Raw genomic sequence first — 25,530 nt, 5'->3', positions numbered from 1 at the left:
GATAATTCTGCAGTTTTGTTCGGAGGGAATCAGATGATGAATTTTGCCTTTCCATTTAATTATTTCACGTAACATGATTCTTTGTAAATATTTTGCTTTCTATGCAATTTCTTTTTAGGGCTTCTTCAGTTAGTCTGAATTGCAAGGTCGTGGCTTTTGAAATCTCAGAAAGATATGCTCTTATATTGCTCATAGGGTTAATTTTGTGGGTTCTGAATCCCACCTGATCTCTATACTATCTATCATATTCCCATTTTCTCTGTTGAGAGCTTAAATTTTCCTCCTACATTCAGATTCTAAGGCGATAGTTTTACTTGTCAAATCATACAGCCAAGCATTTCTGCATTTATAGGTAACGATGTCTATCAACAACATGCCCTAACAATTACAAAGCTATTTTTACATGTGTAATTGAGTTTGATTCTGATAGTCCAGTGAGGCAAAGAGGGAGCATGGCTGCAGTTAATTCCTATTTTATGGGTGGGCTCTGAGAAATTACTCAGACCCAAAATAACACACAAACAGAAGGGTGGGAACAAGAATCCAGGCCTTTTAACTCCAGTCCAGTGTTATTTCTGCCTGTCATACTGGGCCATTGAACCCTGGTCTGTGCCATGAGACATTTCTCATATAAGGAGTCTGGTCAATATACTGTGTAAAATTGTATTTAAATTAGGTTTAAAGTCAATTGAATTTAACGCACTTCATAAAACCAAAGTAGTATTCTTAAGTTCTTTCCCTTCTAAGCATTTGTTATTGCTCTATATGTGTAGTGAGAGATGCTTTCCAGGCTAGGGACATTGTTAGTGAACAATTTAAGAGGTAAGGAACAACAAAAAAGCAATAAGAGAGACGTCCCAATGTGACATGACTAAGTGACAAGTTCAGTGGAAATGACGTAGGAGGTGAGACCTGAGCTGAGCTTTGCAGAATGACATAGAATTTGGAAAGATGGGGGTGGGTAGGGAGAGAAAATATCAAAGCAGAGCTGTGCAGGAAAGAATACATGTGATGCTGAAATAAATGTGGATGAAATGATATATCCAGGGTGGCTCAAAATAATCCTGAGCATGTGATGGGAGTTGGTAACTGTTGAAGCTGGATGAAGGAGATATTGGGGTTTCCTTATACTATTATTTATAGTTTTGTATATATTAGGAATTATCTTCCTGGTAAAAAGGTTAAAATATAAAAATGGTACAGAAAGGTACCAGGTTGGCCTACCTGGAATGAAGGGTTTATTCAAAGGCATAGTGGGAAATGATGTTGGAAAGGCAGTTGGAGATCAGATTTGGTGGGAGAGGGCGTTCATGACTATACACTGTAGAGTCTGGGTGAGTGCTAATAAACACTAGACTTCACTGACTGGACTTGAGTCTTACTTACTGCAAGGTCAAGGTGGACTTTCAGTGCAATCTGCCATCTTCATCAAGGATGAAAGGATGGCCGCAACCCACTTATGTCTTAGTAGGCCCTACGACATCTCATCTAGCATATTCAGTTCTGGAAGGCACCCGAGTTTCCGTGGTGGGACATCTTAGGCACAGAAGAGTATCTCACATTTTGCGAATCTTCCTAGCAGAATATTTCATTAACTGAAGGTTGTCTATCTGGAAGGGACTTATTTTCCCTTCTGCTACCCCTTTCCAGACCTCCTCTCTTGTGGGTCTAAGAGTGGGCAGTTAAATGGAAATATAATCATCACTATGATTCTCCAGTGATATGAAGATTTGTGTGCGTGGTGGATTCTAATCTCCTGAAGACCGATTTTAACAGAAGACTGAGTTATACGTGGTGGCTCTGAACCATTTAGAAAGCCTTGATGTGGGGCAGCCCGGGTGGCTCAGCGGTTTAGCGCTGCCTTCAGCCCAGGGCTTGATCCTGGAGACCGGGGATCGAGTCCCACATCGGGCTCCCTGCATGGAGCCTGCTTCTCCCTCTGCCTGTGTCTCTGCCTTTGTCTCTGTCTGTGCGTCTCTCATGAATAAATAAATTTAAAAAACGTTTTAAAAAAAGGAAAAAAGAAAGCCTGATGCTTTACTGTAGCTTTCTGAAGCAGAGCTCCTTCTTTTTTTCCCATTTAAAATGTTTCTCTACTGCTAGGGAAAAGGAGGAAAGACATGTCAGAAATTTGGAGAGTTGGTAATATTAAGGAATGATTATTTGGATGGGATTCAGTGGCATGCTAGAGTGGACAAGAGCTGATTGTTGTGTTTTCAGGAACTTTGCAAGCCACGTGTTAAATACAGCCATTAAGCAATTAAATTATATAAACTTGAGATATAAAAATAAATGATACTCAAAGCTCATCACTTCCTAAACATTTTACTATACTTTGCTATTATCCATGCTCCTAAGATTACTTATGTCTCATGTATCTGCAGAGCTCAAGTCCTATATAATAGCATCTGTATCTTTGTTCTCAACCCTGCATTCAGTGCCATCATGTTAGTAGCTTGAAATTGACTCTGGTGAGAATAGTTAGGCCATGCAAATTGACAAAGACTACAAATCAGGTCCTTTTCTTCCCCTGCCGGGAACTGATTTATTGAATATCTACTGTTCAATTGATCTATTGAATATCTAGGTTATATTCAGGTTTTAAAGACTCTTTACCTTTTATTTATTTATTTATTTATTTATTTATTTATTTATTTATTTATTTAATAAATTTTTATTTATTTATGATAGTCACACTCACAGAGAGAGAGAGAGAGAGGCAGAGACACAGGCAGAGGGAGAAGCAGGCTCCATGCAGGGAGCCCGACGTGGGAGTCGATCCAGGGTCTCCAGGATCGCGCCCTGGGCCAAAGGCAGGTGCCAAACCGCTGCGCCACCCAGGGATCCCGACTCTTTACCTTTTAGAGATATATTCTGAAACAAGACAGATAGAATATGATATCTAGAATTTATTTCAAGTAATCCAGTGGGAGTGGGTATTTTGATTGTTGTATCAGAGTGATGGGCGCATGGGCTTCATTATGCCCTTTTTTTTTACTTATATGTATGTTTAAAATTTTCCATAATAAAAAAGTTTAAAGCAATAATTAAGGAATGCTACAGTGAAAATAAATAAGTTGCCTATACCCAACAGATAATCTGGTACCTGTCGGTCCCCCAAACTTTGATGCCAACATTCCATTGATAAAGTATTTTCTTTTTTTTTTTTAAGCATTTTTTAAAAATTTATTTACTCATGAGGGACACAGAGAGAGAGAGAAAGAGAGGTAGAGACACAGGCAGAGGGAGAAGAAGCAGGCCCCATACAGGGAGCCCTATGTGGGACTGACTCAATCCTGGGTCTCCAGGATCACACCCTGGGTCAAAGGTGGCGCTAAAACACTGAGCCACCCGGGCTGCCCGATAAAGTATTATTTTCTAAATGTAGATCCCTATTTGTAACTGTTCATATAGATCACTGAGTTTAAATGGCTGCTTTTCATGAAATAAAATCAAGAAATCACTATGTGCAGTTACCCATATCCATGAGGACAGAGGAATCCAGGAGAACCCTCCCTAAGACACTGAAAACCTCTCTCTTCACAGTGGGGGAAAAATGCATTTGTTGGAATGCAATCCTGTTTGCAGAACCAGTTGTACAAATAGATGAAAATGAATCAAGTTATTGCTCAGAGGGCTACTTTAGACTACATGACAGCTGTGTACCCTTTAGATTTATTTTCAGTCTAGCTGATTTGAGTCATTGCTCAAGAAAGGAGTGCTGTCAAGTGAATTGTCTTCTGTGCAGATGACAAGAGCCTTTCTAAACATTGCCTCGCTGGTACAAGTGATGTGTTTAGAATTGTTGGCCTATGAATTAAATTAGACCCAATCCAGTGACTTCAGAAGCATAGCATGGGTTGTGTACTGACTGCATTTCACAAAGGGTGCACAAGTACAGTGTGTTTCCTCATACACATCTAGACATCAAATGGAAAATGTGTAGTGTAAATTACATAGACTAAATCTCTTCTTCCCTAAGTTTAAAGTTCTTTTCATTTTATTCTTAATAGGAACTTAGATTATGGTAATACCTTCTTCTTGTCTTTGTGTCAGAATTCATAGTAACTAAATTCAGTTGACCAGAAAAAAAATGATGGTGAGTGAGGGAAAGCAAGTGGTCACTGTGATGATCCCATCACATGGTGTGGTGAGGAAATTATTAGGTTTTATAATTAGGATAGGGACGGACTGTAAGAACCTTGAAGAGAAAGTAGTCTAGAGTATTGTTCTGTAATTTTAAGTTATGTGAGTCTCCGGTCCGTGTAGAAATACACTTAGACTGTTCATTAGGTTTAACCACAGGGGAAAAAAAAAAATCAAAGTGTCAAACAATGAAAACAACAGATGTCAAACTCAGGTATCCTGGGTCAGACTAAAAGGAAGCCTAGACTGAAACAGAAAGTGAGATCAGGAAACCAGAAGTGAGAGTAGCATGCGTAGAACAAGAACCATAACTCATCCTCCTAAGACAGAGGCCAGACAGAGGAATCAATGGGAGAACCTGGAAGGTTTTGAGACCCAGCTGCAGTTTTCCCCATGTTAAAACTCCTTTGCACCTCTAACCTTTAGTGTCCTGTGGGGTCCCACCACAGTGTAAGTCCTGAAAGAATTTCTTCACAGTCTACAAATTGAAATCATGGTTCAAGAGTTAAGAGTGCAGATTGAGACGAGTGCTAATGAAAAACACATGTTAAATTCTTGAAGCGTAAGAATCACAGGACCATAATTGATTCATATACAATATTTTTTTGAGCCCCTATTATCTGGGCTATGCGTTGGGCGTACCACAGTGCACCCCACAGGTAAAAGCCCTGTGTTCTTGGAGCTTACTGCCTAGTGGGTAGATCTAGACAATAGACTAAATAATTATATAGTACATTAAACAGAGATAAATTAGAGGAAAACAACAGGAAATATTCTCCAGAATTAGATTCCCCAAGGATACATTTTCCAACTCTATCAAAGCTAACGAAGATTGATAGTTCTAAAGATACAAAACACACATCTGGAATTCCTTCATGTTTCTATTAATTCTGCTGATAAGCCAAATATATTCACTGTTTTTATAATTAGCAAGTTTAGAGCACAAATGAAGGTTGAAGTACTTTTTTTTTTTTTTAAACTGAAGTAAAATGAAATACATGCCCTTACATATTTTGTGAGAGAGTTGGCAGTTCATGATCAGGAAGGCAATGGTGATTTCTGTCAGGTGTCTTTGATTACTTCCAATCCTGTTTACCTCCAAATGAACAGACAAGTAGAAGCCATTCAAAGCAAAGAGGCTGGGGTGTGTGTGTGTATATGTGTGTATGTGTATTACAAAACACAGACTTTATATATTAGTCAAGTTGATTGCCTTCATTAAAAATTAGTCTCATCTTTAAATGGAAATATTTAGAAAGGAGGGTACAAATGAATTTTTTATGGGAGATGGACCCAGATTACATTAAGTTTTTTTATCTTAAATGATTTTTTTTCCAAGTTACCAAGGTTATAAACCCAGTATTGGCCAGAGTCAGTACCAAAAATGTGCTAAAAATTCATTTATATGTCCTCCTCTCCCTGGGGGGCTTCAGTTTGTATTTCCAGCAGCCTACTAGACCTCACCATCTCTATGGCCCACAGATATTGCAAACTCAATATTTTAAAAACCACACTCATCACCCTCCACCAATTTTTAACCATTGACCATTGGCCCGGACTAGGGTGGTCACTTGTCCTTGAGCCCTGAGCATCTGGAACATCTAGTCTGCCACCAAGTCCTCTTGATCAATACCTGAGTAATCCAAGAATCTATGTCCATAAGCTATTTAGGAGAGTACCTGCTTGAGGGAGTTAAAAGTGTTTGCCTTTATCCCCTCTTCTCCTCCCATCTAGCCACATCTTTGTTTAAACCATCTTCCTTGTTTTACCCCTTGGACTATTGATCTGGTTCCCTACCTGCATTGTACATTTTCCCCTTCTAATGAATCCTCCATGCTACCACCAAAGCAGCAAATTCTAAATTTCTACACTTAAAATTTGACACTGACCAGATGACATCACCCCCTTGCATAAAACCCCTCACTGAGTCCATGACATGGTGCCCATGTTTCTTTATGATCTAACTCTAAATGTCCTTTTGTTTCACCCTTCTCAGCTTTCCTACTGGCTTCACTCTTGAGAGCTGTACTCAGTCGAAACTTAACTATACCAGACCCCTTATACGAAACCTTAATTAGGTTAATAAATTATCTTTGATTTAAAGTGAAAGAGCAAAATTCACAGACTTGCTCATGGTCTTTAACTAGCACTTTATGATAAGGTCCTTTACCAGCCCCGGTTGATTCCTCTTTCCTTTCTCCATCTCTCCCAGCAGCCAGTATTTGTCAGATTTTCCCTCATAATAGTACTTAAATTCCTTCATCCCTGGTCATTTTCACTGACCCTCCCCTATTCGCATCTTTGCTAGTTATTGAATTACTACAGTAGGATCCTACCTGGTCCCCTGGTCTTTATTCTGTCTTGCTCTCTTTTCTTGCTGCCTGTATCTCCTGTGCCCACTCCCCCTCTGGTTAGTCTTCCTGAAACATCACTTGCATTCTGTTTTAGAATCTCTCATGGTTCTCTTTTGTGAGTCAAGTCAAGCTATACTCTTCATTCTGGAATCTTTTTTTCTTTTTTTTAAGTTTTTATTTATTTATTCATGAGAGATACACAGAGGCAGAGACATAGGCAGGGAGCCTGATGCGGGACTCGATCCTCAGACCGGGATCATGCCCTGAGCCAAAGGCATCAGACGCTCAACCACTGAGCCACCCAGGCATCCCATTCATTCTGGAATCTTAATCCTAGATGTCCTCACTATGTCATGTATTTGTGAAATCATTACCCTCTGACAGCGACTATTCTGTCCTCAGTAGGACCTGCTGCCTATGGCTCTTAACTCCAGGCCTCTTTTGCCTGGACAGCTTTGGATGGTGGGAAGAACATGATGGTTGATGTCAGTTATGGGATCAAGATTTTGTTCACAAAACGTGGCTTAGGCAGCTTGGTTTTTCCTCTCTGAACTGGTATCCTTATCATAAAGTCAAGCAAATGATTTCAATGACTTATGGGGAAGAATGCTCCATAAACTTTAAAGTGTCATGCTATGTATCTCGTTGTTTCAACCATATACTGTTTGTAATATATTTTGATGTTGATAATATATTTTCCCGTTGCCTAATCACTTGCTGTGTATTTCCTATCTTCCTAACTTTTATGTGTGTTTTAAGGGTAGACATAAGACGAAATATAAAAATAAAATGAATTCTCATTTGCTGATTATTATTCCTTCTTGTCTTATTCATCCCACACCATAGCAAACATTTAATAAGTTTTCCCCTATCAAGAGAATCCGATGTATAAAAGTGTAAAGTTTCAGGCACTATAGGAAAGGATAGTATTTGATACAGAGAGTGAGAGAGTAACAGGAAGAAAAGGTGCTAAGAGAGAAAGAGCCCATCTAGGGAACAGGCTTGCCTCAGTATTGACTTCTTTCATGGGTCCATGGGTAAGCTTAGGATTCAACTCCTAGGCAGTCTCTGCAACCTTTTTATACCTCAACAATAGAGTTGCCTCATTTTCTTAAGAGTAACCATTCTTGCACAGAATAAGCTTTCTACTGTTTGTTGAATTCACTTACCCACATACTTTTCCCACTGTTACATATCCATGTGAACACACAGTATGTTTATATGCATACGTATGTCAGTGGATTTGTCTATCACTCCTCGTAATTATTCACATTTCTCTTTCCCTTTAAATTTTTTTTTTAAAGATATTTATTTATTTATTCATGAGAGACACAGAGAGAGAGAGAGAGAGAGGCAGAGACACAGGCAGAGGGAGAAGCAGGCTCCATGCAGGGAGCCCGATGTGGGACTCGATCCCAGGTCTACAGGATCACGCCCTGGGCCGAAGGCAGGCACTAAACCATGGAGCCACCCAGGCACCCCTAAATCTCATTGTCACATGTAGCAGGAGTGTGTGTCTGTTTTGTCTGCAGAGTAGCGCTGATAGTCACATTTGCAACGTGTTTGTGCAGTGACGGGGGTGCCTAAACACTTGATAAAGCCATAGGTACTTCCGGGAACTACCTTATTTATTTCAATTACTAAGAAACGTCCATAAAATTTGCATTATAATAGTAAAGTTATTTAAATCATATTTAAATTAATAAGCATAAGGAATAACAATCAGCAAATAACTCATTTTTGCATCAGTATTTTCTAGCCCCTCTCCCACAGGCAATTTCCTAGGCACAAGAGGCATGGAAGTGGAGTGCAGGAGTTTACGATTCTGCTTAGTGTCCACCTTTGAAGGAAAATCTAAACTGACAACTCTTATTGGATAACACTATCGTTGTAACTCTTACTATGCCTGGATCACCAAGTCTTAGTACTCAGTTGAAAAACAAACTAATCAAACAGCAAAATACAGTTCCTGTTTTCAGGGAATTCACAATTTGTGGAGGATAAGGGAATGATAGGAACTACAGCAAAACAATTAGGAGAGGTGGGATTTGCTTGTTACCTTAGAAGTAAATTGTGTATTTCTCCAAAGCAAGTCATTAAGGATTTGTGATTGTTTTGTTTCAGAATAGATTTAGTGGCGTGGAAAATGCTAGCTTAACTGTGTTCTCCACTCACCAGGCGGGCTGGGCGAGTGCTCACATTTCAGATGATCCAGCCTGGCTGCAGGACAAGATATTTGCATAGAATATTGGGGAAATTGCCAAACAACAAAATGAAGACTTATGCTTTTGAAATTCTTCTTATTGCTGCTTTAATTAAATTGAAGTTTCCAAAGGAATGGACTTTCAAATGAAATTTTAATAGTGCCTCAGCTAATTCTAATGTATTCTTTCATTTTACTCGGCTTTCACAATGTGATCATACTTGGTTTCACTTCCTGGTTTGTCCACACAAGCCTGTTGTTGCTGGGAAATATTTAAATAAAGTGTTTATGAAAGAAGAATATTGTTTTGTAATGGATGAAAGCATTTGGATTTGATTTTGATTTAGTTCATGTAGTAATTTTTATAGTAAGATTTCTGACGCCTGAACTGGGAAATCGGTTGCCCAAAGAAAACTTAAGAAACAACAACAACAAAAACCAAAAAAACCTTTGGCATGGAAGTTAATTAAGTTACCTTGTGGTGAGTGGTCTACAGAACTGTTTGATTAGGTACCAGTTGTGAAACCAATGAAATGTCGGCCCATAATTAGAGTAATTGTAACTTGATTTTAAGCAGAGGCTTGATTGTATGGTGAGTGACATACTGCCTAAGGATTTTTCCAGAAGGGCCCAGCATATTCTTAAACTGATGGCTTACTTATGGTGTGTTTCATATGTCCACTAGTCTGTCTGGCACCATTTTTTGTGTTTTTTTTTTTAAATGACTGTTTTTGTGTGTTATATATAGCATAGCATGAAGTTTTTGGCTATTAATTCTCAAAGTGATATTTTTACCCCAAAGCATCTAATTTCACCAGAGTATTCAGGTACCATCTAGTGTTTTGTTTTGTTTTGTTTTAAAGCTGATCAAATCTATTTCTCTTTTAAAAACATCAGTGAAGCAGGAAAAAAGTATGCTCACTCAAAATCAAATTGTTTTGTTCAGATACATCATTTGACTGACTAATCTGAAAGTTTAAATTTTTTTTAAGTAGGCTCGACACCCAGCATGGAGCCCACGTGGGGCTTGAACACTCAACCTCGAGATCAAGACCTGAGCTGAGATCAAGAGTCGGATGCTTAACCGACCCAGCCCCTCAGGTGCTCCTGCAAGTTTAATTGTTTTAAGCATAACTGTTTTTCTACTTGAGATTTTACTTTTACAGCCATTTATGTTTTATTTTATGATAATACCTTAATATAGAAGTAGGCCTCCTGGTCTTATTGTCAACTCCCTGCAATGAAGTCTTCCTGATGCTTTCAAATTAATTTTCACCAATACACACTAATATGCTTTTAAATGTATTTTTTTCCATCATTCTTCTGCTCCGATACCATCAATGGTTCCTACTGGTTATATGATCAAATCTAAATTACTTTCCGCTCTCATAAAAATTATTTGGTGATTAATTCTAAAAGTGAAATTAAACTGATATAAAGTGATCCTGGAACAGTCATTTCTCAGGTGCTTGTTATGCACTAATAAGACCTGAGCTATCCTTGAAAAGTTCTTAGCCTGACATTTGAGACTTTCTTTATTATTTGACCCTAATCTACTTATCTCCATTATTTCTGTCTCAGTAATTCCACTCCATCTGTATATGTCTCTACACTAACTTCTAAAATTTACCTTGGCATCCTCTGAGCTTCTTGATTTGTTCCTCCATTCCTCTACATAAAATACTATGTGCCCTATTATTAATTCTCATCCCTTCAACCTCTTATCCCTTCACCTCCCATCTTTATAAATCTTATGCATCTTTCTTGGCCCACTCATAACTCCTATGCAGTAACTGTTATACCTTCGTTGTATATTGCCCTAAGATGCAACTGTAATCCATTTGAGCTTTTTTGTATTCATGCTTTATTTCACTAAAGCAAAAGGTCCTTTTGAGGATCTGGTCTGAGGTTGACACACCCTTCTGTTCCCTGCAACATTTGGAATGATGCTTTGCACCTTTGCAAAGGCGAGGTCATGATTGTCGAGTACACCTAGTGTCAGAGTGGATGCAAGAGATGATGACATCTCTTGCCATGACAAAGTTGGTGGTACATAGGGTCCTCTTTATTTCTACATCCGTTCAACTAGCTATGTTGTCGCCTTCCTTGAGTGGGTAAGACTTTCCACAATAAAAACAGATGGTGTTGTCAAATATGAATGGAAAAATATTATTTCTTGTGTGTGGTAAGGGGAAGAAAAAAGGACTTAGGAAAAAAAAAACACCATTAGCTTTCTTGGCACAATCTCTCTGCCTTTCAAGTTTGGTTGCTAAGAAATAACTGTAGATTCATTTGCTGTGTACAAAGGAGAAACTTAGGTCACTAACCCAGAGATTGTGCTACTTAATGCAGCTGAATTTGTCATTGAGCCAGGAAAAGCCCCACCCTGATTTAGAAGTCATGTGTTAAACTTCCAGATGGGGAATGTGACTTCTGTTTCCTGAGAAGCCATCAAATTTCTTAAATTCCCAGAGGGAACATGGCTTCTCTCCTCTGCTAACACCAAATGAAGCTCCAGAACCCTGCCGAGTTCTGAAGCCCAAAGCCAAGCCCACTGTGCAGAAACACTCTCTGTCACCTTTGCAGTGTGGACATTCTACCCAATTCCTACTACTTATTTGTGGGTTCTTTTGGAAGCCTGACCTTACTCCCTCACTTCAGTATGCCTTGAGTGGACTGAAATTATTCTTAATGCCATGGCTGAGCTAAATCTTTCATCTTTGCTGTTAGGGCTTGGATCTGCAAAATGATTCAAGAGTCTTTACATGTCAAGCAGAATTTGGAGAATTGAAGACATGATGATGTAGTGATTGTAGGAAGTTGCTGTAGTCTTTGCTCCAAGCTAAGGGGTCTAATCTTAATTCTTTTATCCATTCACTTAATGTTTAATAGCGGCTTTTGCCTATGGGGACACAGGGAGACACAGCATGAGACATGTAAACCAGATGTCATAATGTGATAGAAATAAACTTTTAATTAAACAATTGTGTGAAGGTGTGTGATGAGCCCTGTGAAAGCAAGGGATAGAAAACTAAAAGAGCTCATCGTGATGGGCTTGGTCAGAGTGGTCAGGGCAGGCTTTCCTTAGGAAGAATGTAAGTCATTGACTCAGGAAGCCAGTGGCTTAAACAACTCTCTGACTCTCCAGGTTGGGCCTTGAGAGGGAGTTTGACCTTCTAAGTCAACTGCTTTGTACTCTTTCAATTGCAACTATTTTGAATGAGAATAAGGCTTTTGTGACTGTTCTTATGGAGTTCTGTACTACAAGTGGTACAATGTGCATGTGGTCTTTGCCCTGGGCTCCTGGCACAGAGCTTAAAAACCCTTGAAATTTCTTGTTAGGAGCATCTTTTGTTACTCATAACAAGCCCCTCTCCGCCATACCTGAATTTATGCTAATGAGGTGACTCAGGCTGAGCCCAGAGAGAGCTTCAGGTTAGGGGCTAGTCACCAACTATGTAACTAGAGGATTGGAACTTTCCATCTATCCCCAACCTCTGGGGAGGGGGGAAGGGTTGGAGATTTTTAATTATCGATGGCCAGTAATTTAATCGACCATGCCTATGTCTATGGGGAGACATAGAGAGTGCTTGGGAGAGTGACATGTTTAGATTGGGCATGGGCAGCTCCACACCCACATCCCGGGCCCCCACCAAGACTACCCCCAAATACCATGCCCTAGGCATCTCTTCCATTTGGCTATTCCTGGGTTGTATCCTTTGTAATAACCTGCTGGTTTGTAAGTGTTTTCCTGAGTTCTGTGAGTCACTCAAGTGAATTATCAAACATAAGGCAGGCGTTAATGGGATCCATGGGAACCCTCAGATTGATAACTAAGTCAGACAGAAGCGGGGGGTGGGGTGGGGTGGTTGTCTGGGTCCTGAGACTTATGACTGGCATCTGAAGGGGGGGGAATCTTGTGTGGCTGAGCCCTTACACTCATGCAGTGTCACGCTAACTCGAGGTTGGGTCAGAATAGGACTGCATGGTAGGGCACCCATATGGTGTCAGAAAAAAGGACATCTCACCATGTTTACTCTAAATGTAAACCAGACATTTTTCTGCTCCAGCAGAGGAGCAAATGGAAATCAGTGATTTTGACTACCAGGAGCCATACCCAGGTTATAAACATGAAGTACCGGTTTAACACCAAGAGGAGCGTGGACTTTTTACATGAAACATAGATGCCATAAGAGCTTGCTCTTTCGAAACTGACCTGTTTCTCTGTTAATACTCTTGCTGGATGTTTCACTCTTCCCACACCTTCCAGGGAAGAGATAAGCAGTGTCAGCTGACTGGAATGTTTTCAAAGGCCTCTGGGCTGGGCAGATAGGCATGGCTGCACTCCATTGGTACTGTGAGCCAGAGGTTGTAGGTGTTGTGTTATCTCTTCTTCTTTTCTTTTTCCAATTGACTGAATTATAAATGGTCTACTATGAGCCCATTATTGCAAGGTTGATTTGGAAAAGAATTTTCTACTTCTGTTGTTACCTTCTTCTCACTGTACAATTCTATGTTTGGGCTACATATTTCTACCTGGACCCCTGGGCCTTTTGGAAAAATTCCTTTTGACTTTTGTAGTGGGACTTAAGTGTTAGGAAGTGTCAGGGACCTTGTAACACTCGCTGTTTTGTTTCCTTGGAACCAAAATGGAATAAATTAAGCTCACTTCATGGGTTGTTTTGTTTCGATTTAAGATAATGTTCCAAGGCTAAAGGTATCCTTTTTAAAAATTACTGGCAAAAAAAGAGAAAAAATTGGCATTCTTTATAAGAGCTCACCCTTATATTTATGTGCTACTTTCATGGTTCCAGAGTACTTTCACAATATTTATTTCATCACCAGTATCAACCCTTGCAGCCTAAATGATTGTCCATATTGTAAAGGCAAGGACTGGAGGCCTGGGTTGGATGAGTTGATTTGCTTTAGCCCATAAAGATGGTGGTGGACACAGGCCGCGGACTCAAAGTACACATTTTCCACACTGCAGCCATGGAAAACCAGCCTCTGCCTCTAATTCCTGCTTGTGGGGAGAATGGAGAAGTGAGGCTTCACATGATCAGCAATGGGCCCAGAGTTGGGGGGAACAGGAGATAAGTAAGAATTGGGCAGTTTGCATTTACCTAACGTCACTCTAGAATATTTACAAAGCAGCATGTCAGCAGGAGGAGCAATCACTCTATATTGACAGAATTGACTGTCATAACAATGACTGCTGCTGACCGAGGAGAAGAAAACTTCTGTAAAAATGCCCAGTATCTGGGAGCATAGATGCCAGTAACATGTAGATAGAAACAGAGCTAAAGGCTTTAAAAATCCCTTCTCATAGCATTAGTCTCAACTGTATCAGAATCCATGACACAGGCATCCTGAGCTGGACTTGGAGGGTGGGGTGCAGCAGGGTACAGCTAACCTTTGAATGAATGCCCACAGTGAGCCATAGGATGAAGCATCCTTTCTTCCTAGTCCAGCTATTCTCAAGTGATTGATGATCACAGGATATATGACCCATCTGCCCAGCCTTTTGGAGTCAAGCCCTAGTGTTCCTGGGAAGGAAATAGCAAGAGCCAAGAAGATGGCAAGAGAAGCTGGGTAGTATTTGTTCTCATCACGTTTCATTACCAAGCCCCCGGACCCCTCCCTGTGATATTATTTTGACTTTATAATCACACACACAAAAACAAAACAAAAAAAACAAATCAAGAGGGTTTGATATGTTTTAGAAAGAACTCTCTGACTGCAATTTAAAAACGGGACCAAGGAAGACAAGAAAGGAAACATTTCAGTTGTCTTCCCCAAAGATCCAGCAGGCTCTACCCAAGACAGTGGGAGTAGGGATGCAGAAGGGGTTAGTTAAAGAAAAGAACTGGTATGTTTGAGGGAATCGAAGGAAAGAAGGTTTGGGGGCCGTTGATGTTGCTGTCAACCTTCAGCATCATTCAGCTGTCAGTCTTGTTGCTACCAACATTCGGCGATCCAAAAAAAAAAGTTGGTGTGGTGTGGGTGTGAGCAGGAACGGTGGATTTAGTTTGGGACATACTGAGTGTGAGTTGCTTCCACACCTCTCAATGGATAGCCGGGAAGGTGTTAGGGAGGTGATTCTGAGGCTCAGAGTTAGAGAGCAGGGCTCACTATGTTGTTTTGGGGATCACCTACATAGTGGTGATGGATGATCCTTTAGAGTAGAGTATGTCACTTGAGAAACACATATGCATGAGCAGAGAAGCTACTGGCCAAGGACTGAATCCTGATGAACCCCAGGGCTTCAGGGATGGGTTTGTATTAGGACCCTTGCGTGGTTCCCAGTTACTTTTTTACCTTCAATTAATATCAGTGCTTTTGTTACTATGCTTGACCCAACAACCTTCTTTTCTTGCTATGACTCACTTTGACTCTTTTTAGCAAGACTGACTTATTAGTTACCAATCCTAGACCATTCATTGCTCTCTTTCTAAGAAAACCTATACTGTTTGTCTTTGAGTTCATGTTTTCCTTGGTGCTGTCACCATTTTCTTTTTAAAGCCCTGATCAATTCTTGCCACTCCAGAGGAGCCTTTTCAGATTAAATGTCCCCCAGATCCAGCTGCAATTAATCAACTCAGAGGACAGTGGAATGTTGGAAGTAGAGGGTCTATCTATCATTTGGCTTTCCCTCCAATGTGACAAGTAAGGAAAGTCAGGTCAAATGAGGTGAGGTGACTTACTCAACATTATGCTGTCAGATTGGTGGAAAGCAGGAAGTAGAAATTGAGTCTCCTGACACCTAGTCAGGTTCTTCCTGTTAAGCCATGCTGCCTCGTAGTCTTGATTCTTCCCTATGCCACTGTGATGGTTACTTTCCTTCATTTAAACATCCAGTCTCATTCCTGTAATTCCCTCATCCTCCTCCAGAATAGCCCTACAGAGAGGCAGAGCAGTGATTTCTTTTATTAAATTAGCTCTCATTTGATATGGATCATTACCTCTACCCTCTTGTGCCTTGGATGGTCATTTCCACCCTATATATCCAGGCCCAAAAAAGTAACAAGTCAATCCTACAAAGAATGAGTTCATAATTATGAGAATCTCAGAAATTGATTGATTGATTGATGAGTGTTAAGTGCCCAGTAAGTATGTCTGCTGTCACTAATGCAAAGGGTTATGATTGTTTTTCTTGAACTACTTCCCAACACACAATCTCTCCACATTATCACCAACCTCCCTCTACTCTCCCCATCTGTCCCTCTCCCCAGGCCTCCCTTGCTGCCTTCTGTTAGATTGACCTCTTAATAAAAGAAGATTAATAAGAGGCTCAAATACTTTTCAACCAATATAAAGTTATTGGTGATTTTTACAAACATGTGGATGCTTCCATGGTTATTTTATGGAGAAAAAAAAGATCTCATATGTGTGCTTACCTAGATGGTCACTAGAAGATTTTTGAATATGTTAGCTTCATATATAGCTTATTTCTCTAGTATAAAAGAAAATCTATGCTTTTTTCTGGAGAAATTAGTAGGGTCATATTCTCTCATGCAGCCAAATCCTTTTTTATTTATTTATTTATTTTCAGCCAAATCCTTTTAATTCAAGGTAACAAAATTGATAATTAAATGGTATTTATTATAATCTAAGAATTATGGATTAAGTAAATTTGACACAGTAAACATTTTTTATATGTCAGTATGCCTTCTAGTACATTGAGGCCCACTGTATATTTAATTTGTGTAATCCACTTATGTTCATTTTAAAGCAGTCAGAACAGTTTTTGTTTTACATGATTATAGGTTTTTTTGTGATAAAATATATATAACTTAAAATGTACATCTTAATCATTTTTAAGTGTACAGTTGTGTGACGTTAAGTTCATGCACACTGTTGTGCAACTATGAATTGTAAAACATGGGCTTTGCTTGGGTGACATTGGCTATATCTGACTTACCTGAACCATGATGCTTGACTGGGAAAACAGGCACTCCACCGGGAAGTAGGGGTCACTTGCCTGGGGTAACTCATTTTTGCATCAGCGTGTATTGTTTTGGCCTCACAACACTGTCTTCCCTCTGGGCCATATGCTAAATAATTGAGATAAGCTATGATTATATTTCACAACACTTTCTAGTAACTGGAGTCATGTGATATATTGTAAAATCTGGCATAGAAATCACTCATTTTGGTGGAAAACCAAACCCCCTGACATCCATTCTGGTTTCTCTTACAGGATACTTTAAAGCCAACCTTTAAAGGATTAATTTTAGATAAAACTGCTACTCTGTTAATAAATTACCAATTTTGAATGCTTGCTGGGTACCTGCTGCTGTGCTAAACATTTGATTTATAGTTATCTCATTTAATTCCTAAAATAACTCTATTGTCTCTGTTTTATAGATGAAAAAATTGATACTTAGCTTATCTGAGATCAAGCAGGTGGTAAATGACAAAGTTAGAATTCCATCAGACCTTAACCATCCTGCTGTGCTCCCTTCCAGGTTTCTCAAACATTCATAAGAGTTTTATGATAAGAACTAGGCCTATCAACGTAACTCACATATTGAAAGTAGCTAACCTGCTGAAGGCATGTGACACTTCTTTATTAAGTTATTCAGAAAGAATGTCCTATGTAGGGAATATGGTATTAATTTGTTTTAGCCACATTTTAATAGGAAAGCCAAGAAGAAAAGCCTTGTAAAATATCATTTAAATATAGATTAAACTTCAGTTATTCCTCTTGTTATTATATCGGTGGGAGAATGTTTCTCTGTAAGAGGCTGTGCCTGCAGGATGCACTCTTGCTCTAGTTATCTAATGTGTCAATCTTAATTATATAATAGAGACAGGCAGGAGGCAGGGAGCATTTGTTGATTCTGTTTCACGAGATGGAATACTGAGTACGAGCTGGAAAACCTCTATAAATCTAGCTTTTAGACTGTGTCTTTTGGTTCCTCTAAAAGATAGCTTGTAGATTTTTTAAAAAGAGAGCTGCCACTTTCTATATAAAACTCCTTTTTATATAGTTCACTGGAGAGGCGGTGCAGCAGATGGCTCATAGTGCTGGATGGTGTGAATTTGGGGTTCGCTTTGTGAGCTTGAGCAAGTTTCTTAATTTCTCCATTCCTCAACTTTCTCACCTGTAGAGCTGAGATCATAATGCCTACCTCACCTACCTGACTACCTTTTTAATTTAGCAGTTATTACTAAGAAAGTCTCATGTGTTAGGTCCTGTCCAGTACCCTGTATTCTTCTAAGAGCTCAAAGTGACAGACAGGAGGGCATCTAACCCACTCTTTGTGATGCAGTTTAGTGGCAGTATAATAGATCTATCAGGACTCCCTAAATGTTGAAGAAGCATGGAGTATGGAACAACTACTTGTTTGGGGGGTAGAGTGGGGGTAGCAGCTTTCATTTTAAACATCTTTTGTGTTTAGCAGTCATTTAATACTTGGTGAACATTAAACCTTTACATTTTAGGGTCAGGAGTTAACTCGACCTAAATACTAGGCTGATTTTGAGTGCATGACAATTTGATCTTTGTCATTGGGTTAAGAATATGTTCTACTGGATATAGCATTCTTTACAGCTGAGCACTGACAGAAGTTATTGATTTCAGGAGACTGAAACCATCCAGAGACATGTAATATTTTCAGCTTGATCATAGCTCCCGAGAATTGTGGAATTACAGTACTTACAGGGCACCTTGTGTCTGGCAGACCCTGAGTAGACAAGAAATGTCCTTACCTTCCCAGAGCCCAAGGTCTTGGGGGAAGGGGAAGAGGGAAAGGGCTCGCAGATCAGCATGACACACACCATCCTCGTTGGGGTGAAACCTTGATAGTTCCCCGGGTCTTGGCATTATTCCCATCTCATTGTACTTTTAACTTGTAGAAAACAATGGTGAAATCATAATTTGATAAGATATTAAGGTCATATAGGAATGCTGTGGCATTTATCCAGTGATCCATCACTGATTCAAAGTGACTCACTGTCATTAGATTGCAGCCAGGCATGCTAAATTTGACAGCAGTTCTCGTTCAGATTTGCGAGATGTCATATTTGATGGCTAAGTTGAAGAGTATGAGTTTTTCTCCATTCTCCCTGAAGGGTGAAGGCCCAGCCTCTGCTTCTGAATCTCTGGGCCTGTCACCGGATGATGGAAATGCCAGAGTTTCTGTCCCCTCTGCTTTGTTTTCCCACCTTTCCAGACCCACTGTGTGTGTGTGTGTGTGTGTGTGTGTACCAATTATGTTCATAGATCATTCAGAGAGCTGGGACTCTTCCTCTGTACCCTTGGTTCCTAACTGGGTGGTAAAATCTGATTTGGTATTATTTGTTCACTCAGTAATCATTTACTAAATATTCATGGTAGGTATAGGGGCAGGATTGAGATATGGGGGTACAAGAGATAGGCTAATAATTTGTTACCCTGGGCAGGCTGATGATTTGATGCCACTTCAGATTATTATTCTTTAAATATTTGTTTACAACATTTTTAGGAGGAAAAGCCAAGCCTTATGTTAGAGGGAAGGAGGTAGCCAAAGAATCCCTCATATTCTCCTTATGCCCATTTTGAGGATCTCAACTGACCAGAAGAAAAACATCAGACCCCTTCTTTTTCCTTCCAACCATATTCTCTATATTTCTCTCCCGAGAAGAGTTCTGATGGATACTATTTTTGTTTAATCTAGTTAAGTTTCCAGAGATGTTTTCAGCACCCCATTCATGACTATGTACATGGAAATTGCCGTAACATCCAGGCTTTTAATCTAGCCCTGGAAAGATCCCAGAAATGTAGATAAATAAGATGCTGCCTCAGCGCTCAAGGAACTTGAGGCAATAGCTTATTATATACTACAAAACAGTGTGAGAGAACTGTTAATGTTATAGGAACACAGATGGAGGAGCAGTGAATTCAGGCTGGGGAGGTCAAGGTGGCTCATGGAGGTGATTCATGGAAGTGATGGCAGGGTGGGACAGATGGGGAAATGAAATGTCCCTCTTTTAAGTACATCTGGTATTCTTAGTTTGAACTTTTCAAACTGATGAAATAGGCTACTTTAATTTTATATAACCTAAAGCCTTAAACTTATGGAATTGCTCAAGGCAGGATGAGTAAGTGTGATATTGCAGTGATTCTTGCCATATCTGACTTACAAAATGAGATCAAGTTACTCAGAAGAAATTCTTGACTTCTTGCTACGGCTTAAAGGGCAAGATTTTATTTAAACCATCACTAAAACACAAATTCATGCAAATGTAAAGCCATTCTCAGACTCCAGAGTTTTAGAGCAGTTCCTTGCTTAACTACAAAGGAGTTCATTTTTTTCAATCTCCCCTATCTCTACTGACCAGAAGGAAATAAGAGCATCCAGACTTCTCAATTTTCAAAGTAAAAGGCAGTGGGGCCTCTTGTTTTTCTATCGTAGTTGATTGTCTCCTATTGTTCTTTAATCCACAGTCACTTGGAAATATTCCCTTGTATGTCCCTCACTGGGAAACCTTTTGAAGGGAACTCTTCTTTGAGAAAGGGAATTCTAAGTGTTATATTTGTCATCTCCAAATCTTCCAGATTTTTTAAGATTCTCTTGGAATTGACTTTTTAAGTGAAAATGAACATGTCTTTTGTACCACCAGTGGGGAGAGAAAATGTTTTTGAGGGGGTAGGTAATGCCAGTTTTGTAACACTTGTTAGCATGGCAATTGGAGAACCCACTGACGCTGCAGCCTGTGGTAGCCCCTGCGTCCCGTCTGCGTTACCCTGATGGTTGAGTCCTGGTTTTTCCTGCCTCACATGGACTATTTATTCTATTCTAACAAGCATTGTCATTTAGTATTTTCACATTTCATTTTTTCTAACTTGTACTTTTGTTTGCTGTTGGGGAGGAAGAAAGGCAATAGGTTTTGCTCTAGTTTCGAAAATTAGTTTGAGTCATTTGGGTTTTAGCCTGGATAAAGAAACTGAGCTACATTTTGTTGTTTTTTCACTTGACAGCAGTGGCTTCACTCTGAGATGACAATTTGTCATTATGAGGGAGCTTTCATTACACTTCTGTCTTCTCAGCAGAATATTCCTCTGATGTAGGTAAATGTTAAGTAGAAAAGAAGAATGAAACTTGTTAGTAAAACATGTTGAAAAGCATTCAACTCAACCCCATCAGAGAAATGCAAAATAAACAATAAGATAATTTGGAATGCAATTAGCAAAGGTTGTTTGTTTTGTTTTGTTTTTAAGATTTATTTGTTTGCTTGACAGAGAGAGGGAGAAAAAGAGAGAGAGCAAGCACAAGCAGGGGGAGCAGCAGAGGGAGAGGGGGAAGCAGACTCTGCTGAGCAAGGAGCCATATGCAGAGCTCAATCCCAGGACCCTGGGATCATGACTTGAGTGGAAGGTGGACACTTAACTGACTGAGACACCCAGGTGCCTCTTGTTTTTGTTTTCTAATGATGATTCCCATATCTGGATGCTACTCATACATTGTTTATAGAAAAAAAATTAGTATAATATAACCTTCTTGAGAAACAATTTGTTGTTATACATCAGAGACCTTAAAATATTTATGTCCTCTGACCTATTACTCTCACTTTTAGAGATCTATGCAAAGGAATCATATAAACAGAGTACAGGGATGTTTACAGTATTATTAGTAATAAGGGAAATTTTAAGATTCAATAGGGAAATAATTTTGTAAACTATGATATATCTATGTGCGAACTATTATGCTTCCATCAAAAATGATGTTTAGAGGGGTGCCTGGCTGGCTCAGCCAGTGGAGCATGCTACTCTTGATTTCAGGCTTGTGAGTTCAAGCCCCATGTTGGGTGTGGAGATGGCTTAAAAATACAATCTATTTTAAAAAATGCTGTTTAGGTCAGCCCTGGTGGCGCAGCGGTTTGGTGCCGCCTGCAGCCTGGGGTGTGATCCTGGAGACCCGGGATCGAGTCCCACGTCGGGCTCCCTGCATGGAGCCTGCTTCTTCCTCTGCCTGTGTTTCTGCCTCTCTCTGTGTCTATGAATAAATAAATAAAATCTTTAAAAATAAATAAATAAATAAATAAATAAATAAATAAATAAATAAATATAAATAAAAAATAAAAAAATAAAAAATGCTGTTTAGAGAAACTGTGAGAACATTGAGAAAGCCTATGGTAAATAATAAGAGGCAAAGTATCGTGCCATTGAATTTTATAATGGCATAATTGTGTGAGATAGGCCAGCAAACAACAACAAAACAAAACAGCAATAAAAAACTAGAAAGAGAAACTACCCCAGATATTTCCCCCAGGCCTCCCAACCCTTTTTCTAGATGGAACACAGATATTTTCAATGGGTTCTTCTATTATTCATAAAATAAGGGTGCCTAAGATATAATGCTTATCTCATTCTGAATTAAAAATTTAATGTTTATACTTTATGCCTTATAAATTGCCGTGGTGATGACATTAAATGTGTAATGTGACAGTGATTTGTGTCTCTCCCTGGGTGTTAATTGACAACCTTTACAAGAGATAAGAGAATAATAGCACTCACTTTTTAAGTTGTATGCTTCATAAATTTGTTACAGATTTTGGAAATCTTAGAACCACGTAAGTGCATAACTTGTCTTGCAATCCTGTGATGAATAAAATGTAACAATATGTTTATGATTTCTTTTTAGGAATTTTTCAAATAGAAACTAATTGCAGAGTTTCCGGTTGACCAGCATTCATAGGGTAAGATTAACATTCTGAATTGTGAACACATGGTAAAGATAATTATTATTACATTGGTATCTTGGGGCAAATACTGAATACTTAGTATGTAAAAAAGAGATTATTATTCCTACAGACGTTTTGAATAAAATCCTTTTGATATTTTTAAACAAGTTAATAAATAGAAAAATCTGCATACATTTTGGTAAAATGTCCTCTTCTTGTCCTTTGTTGGTCTTGTATGTTGCAGAGTATATGTGTGCATATGTTTGATGTTTGTCATTTTTCTAAACCTTAAAGATCTGAGGAATGTAATGTCTATGACAGACTTAGACTCCATGATTCCATGTCTATATTTTTCTGATTTTTGTTTAAGATAGTGTTTTTTATGCCTGGAATTTGTTTGCCATGTTTCCATAAATAAACAATGGCCATCCTTTCCCAGATTACGTAAATCAGAAATACAAAAGCCCTATATCTGTTGCTTCCTACAAATATCATTCATCTTTTATAATTTGGAAGATTAATCTTAAATTAGCTTTGTGGCAGAGCTTTTGACTTTGACATAATGAATGATTAATTTGTACACTTTATTAAGTAGCATGACTCGCTAGTATTGTGAATATGACAAATGTCTCAAAAAGTATGTCTGCTGTCCGGCTCTGAACATATATAAACAAGGTGAAGCAGTGGTGAGGACGTTGGGTCTATCCTCTGTGTATTGTGAACACTCTTCTTTTTATAGATGAAGGTATGGATCCTTTGACTTCTTGAATATATCCACATATCCCTGCTGATTTATTGTGTTGACTATGAATTTTTGAAAGCTAATATCAGGGATGCCTGGGTGGCACAGTCAGTTAAGCTCTTAGTTTTGGCTTAGGTCGTGATCTGAGGGTTATGAGATCACGCCCTACGTGGGCCTGCATGCCCTGTGTTGACCTCTGTACTCTGTATGGAGTCTGATTAAGCTTCTCTCTCCATTTCCCTCTGCCCTTCCCCTCCTCTCTGTAAAAAATATCTTAAAAAAGAAAATCTAATGTCAGATCAGCTACATCTCTACTTATGGCCCATTCAGTGGCTTTTCCATCCCTTCTGGACTATTTATTATCCAAACTCTGTGTTTTGGCTGCAGGCCCTCTCACTCTTCCGCCTTCTCCAGGCTCCTAACATCCCAGCTGAGTGGCCTCCCTTCTGATCTGCATCCATTCTAAGTTTTTTGCTCCTTCTACTTGGAATGAGCTTCCCAATATCATTGTATGGCTGGCTTTATTCAGATCTAAAGAGACCTTCCTGACTAAAGGAGCTCTATATTCTTCGTGGCATTTGTGATTTTATAGTGTTTATATATTTGGTTGTCTCTCTTCCCTTCCTCTTTAGTGAGGTCCCTTAGAACAGGGATCTTTCTGTCTTGCATATCTGTATCTCCTGGACACTTAGAGCTCCACCAGGCACATAGCAGGTATCCTACAGACTAAAATCCTGACCTCTCTTTGAGAAATGCTACTGTTCACTGATGTTCCACCAATTCTCTGTGGGTATTTTGTTTGTATAGAATCAAATGTAGTAGTTAATAGGTTTAGCCATCATCCCACCCATTTAGCACTGGTGACAGCATGAGATGGTGGTGTTTTCAGCTATGCAAGTCTTCTCTCCACAATGGGATTGTAAATCCCACAAAACTAGAAACAAGGCCTCATAATTCCTTGGTATGCCTTTGTAGTCCTCGCCTCCCTAATTGAGTGCATTTAAATGTTAACTTTAGAGAAAGGGTTAAGGCTAGTGGCTTAATCCTATTTTCAGTATTTCTAGAGTACACTGGTGTGTCTGTCCCAAAGCTAAAACAAAAAATTTCTCATTTTGATTTATAGTTAAAAAATTGTTTCATAGAAATTTTCTGGACTACATTTGCAAATTCATGTTACAAAGCCCTGTTTATTTTATTAAGAAGGCGAGGTGGCCTTCTTAATAATAATACCTATTATTAATTAGGTGAGGTGGCCAGAATTAATGCTATCAACATCCCAGTTCTTTTCAAATTAGGAAATTTGCCCTAGAGAAGAAATTTAAACACCTCTACGCTTTAGTTTCCTTACTTGTAAAGAGTTAGACTCTAATCTCCATGGTTTCTTCCTGAATTAAATAGCCCATATGATTCTGCTCTTGTGAAAGGTAGGTCACCTATGGAAGAAGTAGGAGAAGCAAATGGAATGATGATCTCTGCTATCAGCCAGACGTTCGACCGGAGAGCATGTAGGTTCACAAGAGACTATATAGGAACAGAGTCTGGCTCTACTTGATGATGGGCTTACTGTGGGTGGTGGGAAGGGGAGTCAAGAAAACGTTTTTGTAAAAAACAGAGATGTTGGAGAAGGGTTTGAGGTTGCCTTCTGTTTACCTAGTCTAAGAATCATGTAGCCACTAGTGGCTTCTGTGTTAGTGTTAATATTATAATGTGACTGTACCTTCTTTCATTTTAAATGTATTCTAGATAATTTGATAGCTTACAAAATGCATAAAAAAACTGAGAGGCCTTTTCCTACAAAGACAATTATCATCTGCATTAAATAAATCATGTGTTCCATAACTGTCAGAAACAAAGAAAAGTAAAGCATTTTTTTTTAAAGTTCAGAACAACTCTGATTTAATTAGTATTTCTAGAGTTATTCCCCTGGTGTTAATTGTCATATTCAGTAACTGTCTTCTGGGGCTTCGGATGATTAATTTTCCTAATGTTTAGAATATTATTTATGATTGTTTTTGGAAACCCATTACCACCGTGCAGCTTTGGGTAAGAAACTGCTGAATTGTAGCTACACATCACTTTTTTCCTCTGGTGTCTCTGTGTTGTTGACCATGATGTCAGACTGTTTCCTTGAAACTGATTTCTGTGTTCCAGAAACACTGTGCTTCTCCTTTATCTCACTGACCCTGCCTCTCTCTCCCCCTTTCCTCTACGAGTCCTTCTTCATGTGATACATTATCCAGGGGAGAGAGTCTGTTCTTCAGTCACTCAATTCTTTCTCACAAAGAACTACTTCATTTCTACAGCAGTATCTGCTACTTCAATGTTCTTGAGTTTCTGTGGTGAATTAAAGATGGCTGGAAATACTGTGTGATTTTTCCAGTTTGTTTCCCTTCCCTTTAAACATCTGGACTGGTCTG

General features: G+C 39.1%; 1 protein-coding gene and 1 long non-coding RNA gene across 18 annotated transcripts in view; one reads left to right on the top strand and one right to left on the bottom strand.

Annotated features, from left to right (window-relative positions):
• The window catches only part of LRRC8B (leucine rich repeat containing 8 VRAC subunit B), a 104,099-nt gene that overhangs the window by 26,197 nt on the left and 52,372 nt on the right, over positions 1-25,530 (top strand). For 15 of the 16 annotated variants that reach the window (XR_005361278.1, XR_005361279.1, XR_005361277.1 and 12 more), the window contains exons 1-2: positions 9,744-9,804; positions 22,332-22,386. The gene's annotated coding sequence lies outside the window, so the exon portion shown is untranslated. Of the gene's footprint in view, positions 1-9,743; positions 9,805-22,331; positions 22,387-25,530 lie in introns of those variants that run through there. The other variant, XM_038541444.1, reaches the window with a different exon arrangement.
• LOC111096405 overlaps positions 12,826-25,530 on the bottom strand; it is a 46,219-nt gene continuing 33,514 nt past the window's right edge. For both annotated transcript variants that reach the window (XR_005361290.1, XR_005361289.1), the window contains exons 5-9: positions 22,205-22,286; positions 16,625-20,749; positions 15,408-15,601; positions 14,117-14,249; positions 12,826-13,723 (exon numbers count right to left, since the gene is read on the bottom strand). This is a non-coding gene — a long non-coding RNA (uncharacterized LOC111096405). The remainder of the gene's footprint in view (positions 13,724-14,116; positions 14,250-15,407; positions 15,602-16,624; positions 20,750-22,204; positions 22,287-25,530) is intronic.

The sequence above is a fragment of the Canis lupus genome, chromosome 6, assembly GCF_011100685.1.
Source record: "Canis lupus familiaris isolate Mischka breed German Shepherd chromosome 6, alternate assembly UU_Cfam_GSD_1.0, whole genome shotgun sequence".
Classification (NCBI taxonomy): Eukaryota; Metazoa; Chordata; class Mammalia; order Carnivora; family Canidae; genus Canis; species Canis lupus.
This window is presented reverse-complemented; position numbering and strand designations above follow the sequence as displayed.